Here is a 10,822-nt window from a genome sequence, read left to right on the forward strand (position 1 = left end):
GATCCCCGATCATTATGGTTATAGCTTGCCTTTGGAAAATTTTCCCTAGGAACACGATGACGGCGAAGTCGCCATCTTTGAGGGGCACTGGGCTCCGACTTCCTTTTCACCCCCTTTATTGTTGAAGCCTTGAACTTCTTCGGTGTCACCCTTGACCAACTTCATCCGAACTCGGTTCGTACCATGGTCGACGCCATTTCCCTATTCCATGATTGCAACCTCCCCCTAGACATTGACACTTTCAACTCTCTCTACTCTATCAAGAAGAACCCTATCGGTCCCAAGGGGGTGGATAAGTTTAGTTATTACATAGCTTACCGCCCTGGGTATAAGTTGCTCCATGAGTATCCTTCTATGGTGTCAACTTGGAAGAATATGTATTTTACTATGGTTGTTGAAGGGGTTGGCCTTTCCCAACTCAATGGAGAACAACCATCAGTGACCCTAGAGACTGCTTAAGTATGAAGATGAGGAAGAAGATGTGATCCATGGTTGAGCTCGACCTGAAATTGGAAGACTATTCGGCCGAGGACAACCTTGTCAAGGCCAGGCTGAGTCCTCCGGGTAGGTCGCCACTTTGATACACACACTTTGCTTTTTCCATGCTATCTTTTCTTATATCACTTTGACTAATCTAGTACTTGCTTTCCACAGGCGTTATGACAAGTGTTTCGATGACTAACCTCTTCGCTAGCATGAAGAAGAGGAAGAAGAGAAAGATGCCCCGAGGTGACCCTTCCCAAGCACCTTCGGTCAAGCCGACTGCACCTGTTCAGACCGAGGACCCTCCCGTCATCAACTTGGTCGAGAAGGACAAAGAGAATGAGTTGTCGCCTCACCGGCCTAAGGCAGTTCCGTCGTCCGAGCCTCAGAACGTCCATCCCAGGGCCGGTTCTTCTAGTGAGTGCCCTGAGATGGTCCAGAGTATCACGAATGCCCGAACCAACCTCATAAAGAGTAAGGAGGCGACTTTTCCCACGGAGGTCACTAAGTTCGCCAAGCTACCCCATGCTCAACTGGGTGCTAGGGCTTTGGGTCACATCATGATGGTATGTCCTCAATCCTGGTACTTTGCTTCTGTTCACCCTATCTTCTGTACTTAGTAAAATTTTCTCTTTTTTGCAAGAAAACTCCATGATCCATTACCTTATGCAGCAGCTCGATGAGCATGTGAGGCAAAGGCTGAACGGCCTGAAGCAATGGTCACGGAGTGCCAGAGCAAGATATTGAAGGTCGTCGATGCCATTCAAAAGTTAGAGCCGAAGTGCTAGCAAAGAAGGAGCATAATGAACAGCTGGTGAAGGAAGCCAAGGAGTCAAAGGTTGCCTGCCAAGTGTGAGGCTATTCTTATCCAAGACATTAAGGATGTTGGGGTCACTAATGTTAATGCTTACAAATCCTCACTGAAATATAATCAGATGAGGGAGGAGCTTGGTTTGGATGCCTTTCAAAAGGGCTACAAATTCTGCCGCTAGTTGAGCAAGTGCAAGTTCCTCGAGCTCGACCTCGGAGTTGTCACCATGGTCAGAGTCACCACCAAGATGGTTTTGGAAGCTAACCAAGTGCCAGACTCTGATGAAGAGAGTGATGACGATCTCAACAACGGTACAATGGAGAAGGGCCCGGACGCCATAGTTGACGATGTCATGGAGGCCAATGAGGTTGTTGTGCTATGGAAACTGACCCGGCGAGAGAATCTCCTAAGAATGTCGAAGGTGGGGCGAGGAGCCCCATGATGAGTACACTTTTCCTCTTTTCTTGGACCTCCCTATATATATGATATCTGCCAAGCCTTCAAGCTCGGTTAGTTGACTTTACTTTCCTCTCTCTCTTTTTTTTTCTTGTTGAATGTACAAATCACCCCTTTTTAAATGAAATAAAATTGAATGAAATTCTCTTTTTTTTTGCCACCTCATGTACAATGAATCAACGAACAAATTTTTCTAAGTGTGGGGTTGCCCCGAGGTGCTAGGTTTCTAATGATCCTAACTGCTTGTACGCCAAAGAGGCATAAGTGTAGTTGGCCCTTATTTCCCATATGCTTAGAAAGCGATTGGGTCTAAATTATTATTGGCATCGAGGTCATTATTAGTTCGGCACCATGACCCTTAGGCTTCCTGAGTGACTTGTAGTTCACTCTCCGTTGTGTGCGGCCTAACCAATTCACCTAAGTAGGTGGCCATTTGGACTTAGAAAAATTTGGCGGATGTTTGGTTCCCAAGCTCACAAGTAGTATCTCCTTAGGTTGTCAACGTTCCAGGCACGAGGCACTTGCCTCCCTTCCAATGTCTCGAGATCGTACGTCCCTTCGCCAAAAACCCATCTTACTCTATATGGACCCTCCCAGTTCGGTCTGAGCTTACCTACATCAGGTTCAGGTACCATCACTTTTTTGAGTACAAGGTTTTTGGAACTTGATGTCTTCTTACTACTTCCCATTGTCGAAGATCAACAACTTAGACAGTCTAAATCGTCATACCATGTTTCTCCAGAATAAATTACGTACATTCTGGGTTGTGATTGTTACTAAAGGCTTGGCCTCCACCCACTTCGTAAAGTAATCAACCGTCATGACCAAGAATTTTCTCTACCTGGTTGCAAGTGAGAACGGACCAAGGATATCTATCCCCCATTGGGAAAAAGGCCACGGATTGGTCAGATACTTTAGGTCGGCGATGGGCTGGTGCAGTATGTTGGCATGCCTCTGGCATTTTTCACACACCTCCGAACGAGCTCTAGTACATCTATTTTCATGGTAGGCCAATAATTTCCTTGCCTTAATGCTTTTTGGGAAAGCACCCTACCCCCCAGGTGTCCTCCATAGAGACCTTCGTGGATCTCATGTAGTACCCGCTTGCTTCTGAAGGTCATAAGCAGCGCAAGGAGGGGAGTGTAAAGGGCTGATTAACACTCTACCCTATACAGTCGCCCATCAATGAGAACATACCAGACTGACTGACACTCTACCCTCCGCGCTGCACTATGCTCTACTGGTAGGGTCCCGTGGAGTAGACAATTAACAAGCGGGTCAACCCAGCTCGATTTTACTTGAAACATGGGAGCGACCTCTTCTTCCACCCTAACCATGCTGGGTCAAGGCAAGTCTTTGATGTACATTGTCCTCATAGTGTTGCCACTAGTGCTGGCCAACTTCGAGAGTGCATCGGCCTTGGCATTCTCCAACCTCAGTACTTGCTAGATGAACTGAGTTGAAGCTGGGTAGGAGTTCCCTCACTTTGGCCAAGTAAGCCATCATGGCAGGTTCCCGAGCCTCGTGCATACTCCAACTTCACTCTACTCGACCCATACAATATGACTCCGGCTCCGCTTCCTCACTGATTAGACAATCCATCAATGATGAAGATCTAGGGCTCCTCGTCCCAGATCGGGGTTTCCCTAGCTGGAAACGGTGCCGTGCTGGTTGAGGTCTCCGATGTGCTGGTCATCTTAACCACCTCAGGGATCATATGTTGAACGTGCATTCCTCGACGAAATCCGCCAAGACTTGAGATTTAATAGTTGGGTGTGGCTCGAACTAGATGCCATACTCACTTAGCTCGATGGCCCACTTCCTCAATCTACTAGAGACCTCGAGCTTTTGAAAAATGTGCCTCAGTGATCTATCAATAAGGATGACGATGGTATGGGCTTGGATGTTAGGGCATAGCTGTCGAGCTGCAATTAGACCTATTCATGGGCTGGGCCAGGCCGGGCTTTCACTCTGTATTAATAGATCTTTCTAAGGCCTGAGCTCGAGCCCAGCCCTCATAAAAAGCCCAAAGCCTGGGCCTGGGCCTGGGTCCGAGCCCAAAATTTATCCCATGTTGTTACTACTACTGAAGTGGCTGAATAGAGAGAGAGAGAGAGAGTAAGAAAGAAATTATAAAGAAAAAAATAAAAAAATGTATATATTAAATTATAAATATATATATATATATTTCAATAAATATTATATTATTTATATATTTTATATAATATATAAAATACATATTATGTATTTTACAAAATATATAATGCTGAGTTGGGCCGGGCCGGGCTTTTTTGACAAATCCCGAGCCCAACCCATAACACAGTCGGGCTTACTGTGTTAGGCCCGAGGTCAGGCCCGTGGGCCTAATTACATGACCAAGCCCGATTGGGGTGTGGACCGAGTTGGGCCAGGCCATCAGGCTACCCGGCCCATGAACAAGTCTAGCTACAATGACAAGGGCATAGGCCAGCTTCTCGATGCCAAGTATCTTGCCTTAGCTACCTGCAAAACTTTACTTATATAGTAGACGGGCCTTTGGACCCAGTCTACTTCTCTAATTAGTAGTAAGCTGACCACCTCATCACTCATAGAGAGGTATAGTCTAATCTCTTCTCCAGGTTCAAGTTGGATTAAAACCGGTTGGGTACTCAGATATTTTTTGAGCTCATCAAATGCGAGTTGTCACTCCTCGGACCATTCAAAGTCCTCATTCATTTTAATAGATACCGACCAACCAATTTAGACATAAACCAGTTCAAGGCGACTACTCGGTTTGTTAGCCTTTGTACTTATTTTATATTCCGGGGTGGTCTCATATCTAAAATGGCCTTTATTTTTTTCTGGTTTGCTTCAATTCCACGCCGGTTCACTATATACCCAAGGAACTTGCCCGACGTGACCCTGAAAACACATTTGTCTAGATTGAGCTTCATGTTAAATTTTCTTAAGGTTTAGAGAAAATGATCTAAATCATTAAGAAAAGAAGAAAAGAGTTGGGTCCTCACGACCATATCATCAACATAGCATTCTACTTTATTGCTTATCAAATGCTCAAAGATCTTATTTACAAGGCGCTAAAGGTAGCTTCAGCATTTTTCAGTCAAAAGGGCATTACTTTATAACAGTATAGCCTTAGTTCGATTACAAATGCAATTTTGTCCTGGTTGGCTAAGTCTATCATGTTCTAATTGTAGCTAAAATAGGCATCCATGAAGCTCAGCAACTCGTACCCCGAGGTCTCGTCTACCAGGTGATCTATCCTTGGAAGGGCGAAGCTGTCCTTTGTGTAGGCTCTGTTTAGGTCGGTGTAATCGACGCACATGTGCCATTTGCCATTGGCTTTCTTAACGAGGACTAGATTTGCTACCCAGCTTGGATGTTGGACCTCTTTAACGATGTCTGCTACAAGGATCTTCCCGACCTCCTCATCTACTACCCTCCACCGCTCTAGGGCGAGGTTTCTTTTTCTTTGTCTAACTGGCCTGGCTAAAGGGTCCACATTAAGCTTGTGAGTTATAACACTAGTGTCAATGTCGGGCATTTCTACTGTCGACCAAGCAAAAACATCTAAATTACTTAGTAGAAAAGTTACCAGCTATGACCGAAGCGGTTCATTTAGGCGAGCTCCGATCTGGAAAGTCTTCATGGGCTCAGTATTAGAGACTAGGACTTGGACTGTCTCCTCCGTCATCTACCATCTTTGTATTTCCCTTCAGTGCGGCCACGTAGCACTTCCGTGACTCTAGCTAGTCGCCCCATACCACCCCCACTCCATAGCTCATCAGGAACTTTATTGACAGATAATAGGTCAACACCACCGCACGAAGTGCATACAGGATGGGCCGACCTAAAATGATGCTATAGCAAGATGAGGTGGCGACCATGAGGAACGTGTGCTCAAATCAGACCATGTTGGGCCTAGTCCCTACTTCTACTGGTACCGTGATTCTTCCAAGGGGCTTCACCACGACTCCATTGAAACCAACCAGGGGAGTGTCTACTGCCTACAGGTCCTTCCGCTCCAGCTTTAGCTTGTCGAATGCTTCCAGAAAGATGATGTTTGTGGAGCTGCCTAAATCTACTAGGATCCACTTCACCTCGAAGTTGTTGATTATCATCTTGACGACGTGGGCGTCATTGTGCGGATACTAGATCCCGCGAGCGTCATCCTCGGTGAAGTAAATCACCTCCTCCACCTAAGGGCGCTTCGGTGGTTTCTCATCTTCATGCTCAAGCTCCCAAACTGCCGCCTTACCTACTGCTGTGCTACAAATCGCTACAATAAACCCATCGGTGATCATGTTGATCACCCCGCGAATCAATCTATCTTCTATTGGTGGTTGCCGAGGTGACTGCTGATCGCATTCATTCCTTTAGGTTGTGGAAGCTCTCCGTGTCATACTCGATGTCCTAGTGGAAGTGGCAATACCGGTTCCAGTTCCTGATGGCGGGGTCTCCTCTCATTCTGGGTGGCCACTTAACGTAACCAATATCTTTAATGGACATTAATATCTCTCCCACTTGGCATTCAAGGCGATGTAGTGACTTGCTCTTTCGCCGTTGGTGGTTGCTGCTACTTGGCTCTTCCCTTGCTGTTTTCCTTTTCCTGGCCTAGTGCAGCTCTAACCAGGACCCCAGAGTCTCTTCTGCCTTAATGGATTTGTCGGCCTCCTCGACTACCTACTGAGGTGGTGATGGATGTTGACCTAGTACTGGGTCCCGAGGTGGAGTCGGGCCCCGAGGAGGCGTTGGAACTCAAGACGGCACCAACCCACGGGGAGGTGTCTAGCGTCTAGGCTGCTGGTTCTGGTTCTGATTCTACTGATTCTAGTGAAGTGGACTTTGCACTAGCCAATAAGACATCGAATCCATCCGACCCAGGCAGGATAAGGATAAGGCCTACAGACATGCGGCATGATCCTGAAGAGGTCGAAGACAACTGGCTTGCTTCTAGAAATGGCTACGTGTCACTTCGGCGTATCAGGCCATCCCGAACTCCTCCGACCTCGGCCTTAGCAATAGTGCCCGAGGTTGAGGTGGTAGGAAATGCCGAATCAATACGAATTAGCAAGTCGCTTCTACATGTCCGTACATGTATCCTTGGGGTATCACCGCCTTCATAACTGATTTACAAGAGAATAAACCCAAGTTGTTCGACATCAATATCCAGCTATCATGGCCAACAGTACTAAGCTTTATACCCCAGCCGAGGAGATTGAATTAAGGGTTAATAAAATCTAACTAACTCTCTACACGTGGATGTAATTGAATAAATAAATAAATGAAAAAGGAAAAAGAAGACGAGAAAACAAGTACTTATTTTTAAATGCTTAAAGAAAACAAATGACATGGAATAAAATTAATGAAGCCTAGATCCCACTGCTGATTGAGATGGATGATTTTCTAATTATGACGTAGGCACTAAATGTTTATAATATGCAACTATGTCTAAGAGATTATGGAAATGAGTGCTACACTATGAAGGCTAAAAGTGGTTGCATCCAGTTCAATCTAACGAAGTGAAAGTAATAGTGCATATGTATAAACATAAGGAATAAGAACAAAGTTATCTATCAAGAAAAGGGAATAAGAACAATCTTAATTCAATTAACTAAACTACACTAACAACGAATAAATAATTTCAGAACATCAACCGAATATTTGCTTACATCTACACATAGCTCATTTCGATGGAACTGTGATAGTTTTCATCCTTCCGTTTGTCTTACTTTTGTTGCTTGGTGTTCTTCTCAAAGTTTGCTCTGAATTGGTGTAATGTAACCCACTTCTCAAAGTTTGCTTTGTGTTCTTCTCTAAAGTTTCATCTAGGGACGAAATGAAGTCTCTCTCTGTAAGCTCTTGTTGTGTTTATTTTGGGTTGGAGAGGGCTTCTATTTATAGAGAAGTTTGGGTTTATCTAACAATAGATTTTGATGTCTGGAATTTGGTGTTGGAAAATCAATTGTTGTGGTTAGAGTCCTTAGATTGGAAATGGGAGTCTTAGAGGTTCACCTACAAGGAATAGACATGTGGAATTAGATTGTAATTCTAATTTTTCTTGGATTATGAGAAAACTTGCAAGATAAGATAGAACACTTCACCTAAACTCCCCAAAGGATGAGATGTTTGATAGACACATGGCCATGCAGGTGTATGACGTGGCATAGGGAGAAGAGAAGCAGATTTCCTCCCTTTTCTCTTCATTTTCTTGTTAGTTTATTTCTGTTCTATTTCCTTGTAACTTGTATGTAGGAATAGGTCAATAAAGCTAAGGTGTTGGCTTTAAAAAGTAGTCAATTTGGTTAAGTAGTTATTACTTAAGAATAGGTCAAGCTGTTAGTGGTTAAGTAGTTATGTTCCTATGGCTTAGGGATAGGCTAATTACTAGAGAAGTTAATCCATTAATTAGTGGTTATGTTAGTGGAAGGAAGTTGAGAATTTTCTTGCATTTAAACACACCCATCCAACATGGGAGGGCAGTTGGAAGTTAATAAAATATTGTGGTCTTGTTCTCACCCTAAGTAGAATACTCTATCACTCTAGCTTTGACTGGGACCTATCATTGGTATCAAAGCTAGGCACCATGGCTACTAACAAGGAGAGAATTGAGAGCTTAGAGGCTGGACTTGGAAGACTCCAAGATAGCTTTAGTCGTATGGAAGCGGGAGTAGCTGATAAGTTTCATCAGTTAGAAGATGCTATCAACAAATTATTGGAAGCTCTACTCTCCAACCGTGTTGCATTGACTGCCAATAGCCTCAAATTTAAGGCAAACTCTCCTACCGGGCGTTCTCACAACATGAGAGAAGAATCTCGAGACAACTCTGAAGTGGGACGACAATTGTTCTCTTCCAAACTAGCCAAATTGGAGTTTCCTCGATTTGCGGGAGATGACCCCACCGAATGGTTCACAAGAGTAGATCAATTTTTTGAATACCAAGGCACTATTGAATCTTACAAGGTGTCCTTAGCTTCTTTCCATTTGGAAGGCGAAGCTAATCAATGGTGGCAATGGTTGAGAATATCCTATAAGGAATAAGGCAAAGAGGTGACATGGAAAATTTTTCAAGAACTTTGGGCAATATTTGGTCCTATAGAATGTGAAGACTTTGACGAAGCATTGTCAAAGATTACACAGGTGGGCTCCTTACGTGATTATCAAAAAGACTTCGAACGGCTAGGAAATTGGGTACAAGGGTGGACTCAAAAGGCATTGGTAGGCACCTTTATGGGAGGTCTTAAAATTGAAATAGCAGATGGGATTCGGATGTTTAAGCCAAAATCCTTGAAGGAAGCCATCAGTTTAGCTAGGATGAGAGATGAGTAGCTAAACCGTCAAAAGAATGTTACATGTCTATTCAATAGGACCACTATCGACTCTTCTCCAATGAAACTGAAGTCTGCTTCACCAATGAAACGACTCACTTGGATGGAGATGCAAAGGAGGCGTGCTCAAGGACTTTGTTTTAATTGCGATGAGAAATTTGTATCAGGGCACAAATGCAAAGGGCCACAGTTGTTGTTGCTTGAAGGAAATTATGACGAAAGTGAGACAGATGACAAAGAGACGCACACCAACCTTCGATGATCTATGGAACAGATACATCAAATTGGACCTTGAGAACAAGGTCCCTCTGAAAGACAGGGGCAATGATAAACACATGGCCCATGCAGGTGTGTGATGTGGCGTAGGGAAAAGAGCAATAGATTTCCTCCCCTTTCTCTTCATTTTCTTTTTAGTTTATTTTTGTTCTATTTCCTTGTAACCTGTACGTAGGAATAGGTCAATAAAGCCAAGGTGTTGGCCTTAGGAAGTAGTCAATTTGGTTAAATCGTTATTGCTTAAGAATAAGTCAAGTTGGTAGTGGTTAAGTAGTTATGTTCCTATGGCTTAGGGATAGGCTAACTACAGAGAAACTAATCCCTTAATCAGTGGCTATGTTAGTAGAAGGAAGTTGAGAATTTTCTTGTATTTAAACACCACCCATCCAACATGGGAAGACAGTTGGAAGTTAATAAAATCTTGTGGTCTTATTCTCACCCTAAGCAGAATACTCTCACTCTAGCTTTGACGGTGACCTATCAATGTTTTAATCTCATTCGTAGCATAAGTCACCTAATTTTTGAAGGATGACAGTTACAGCTATGCCATTATATGGGGGATGCTAATTAATTTACAATTGACCAAGAATGGTTTGAGTTTGGGTCTCAAAATGGGTGGATAAATTGTATTGGATTTGAGTGATTTTTGTATCATTGGAATTATAATTTCAGGCTCTACATACTTACGGTTTCGGATTTCTGTCTTAATGTGAAATATGGTTGAGGATTGAAGTGATTCCAAACAAACGATCAAAATCATTCTTCGCATTGGGCCTCAGGGCATTGGGTTAAATGGTGTTAGTTTTGGGTAATCATATTTGTATTCAGCATCCCAAGGTCCACGTATCTGTCAAGTCAAATTTGTAACATTAGGCTTTTGATTAAAAAGATTCTAACTAGGGCTGGGATCAGTTCTGGCTCTAGGTCATAAAACGATAGGGTGAACAATGTTTGGTTTGGGCAATCGTGGTATTGTTGGATTCACAATCTCAGGCTCTATGTATCTATCATGTAGATTTTGCAGTATTAGGCTTAAGATCAAAAAGATTCCAAACCGATGATCAAGCTCAGTTTTGGCTCTTTGGGTTTGGGCAATCATGGTATCATTGTATTCAAAATTTCAAGGTCTATACATTTGTCCCAAGGATTATGATCGATTCATGCTCTAGGTAATAAAGTGGAGGGATAAATAGTGCCAGCTATGGGCCATATGGCCCATATTGGTATCATTGGATTCAAAATTTCATGCTCTACATATCTATTAAGTCAGATTTGTGACATTAGGCTTGGGATCAAAAAGAATCCAAATCCGAGGGTTGTGGTCGACTCCAAGTCTTAAAAGAAAGAGGTTAACAGTGTCAGGTTTAGGTAATTTTCGTACTGCTTGATTCAGAATTTTAGGTTTTAGATAGTATCGTGTTTGGGCAATCTTAGTATTGTTAGGTTTGGAATTTTAGGCTCTATGCATTA

Source organism: Nelumbo lutea, chromosome 8, assembly GCF_056320005.1.
Source record: "Nelumbo lutea isolate HS-2025 chromosome 8, American lotus-T2T, whole genome shotgun sequence".
Classification (NCBI taxonomy): domain Eukaryota; kingdom Viridiplantae; phylum Streptophyta; class Magnoliopsida; order Proteales; family Nelumbonaceae; genus Nelumbo; species Nelumbo lutea.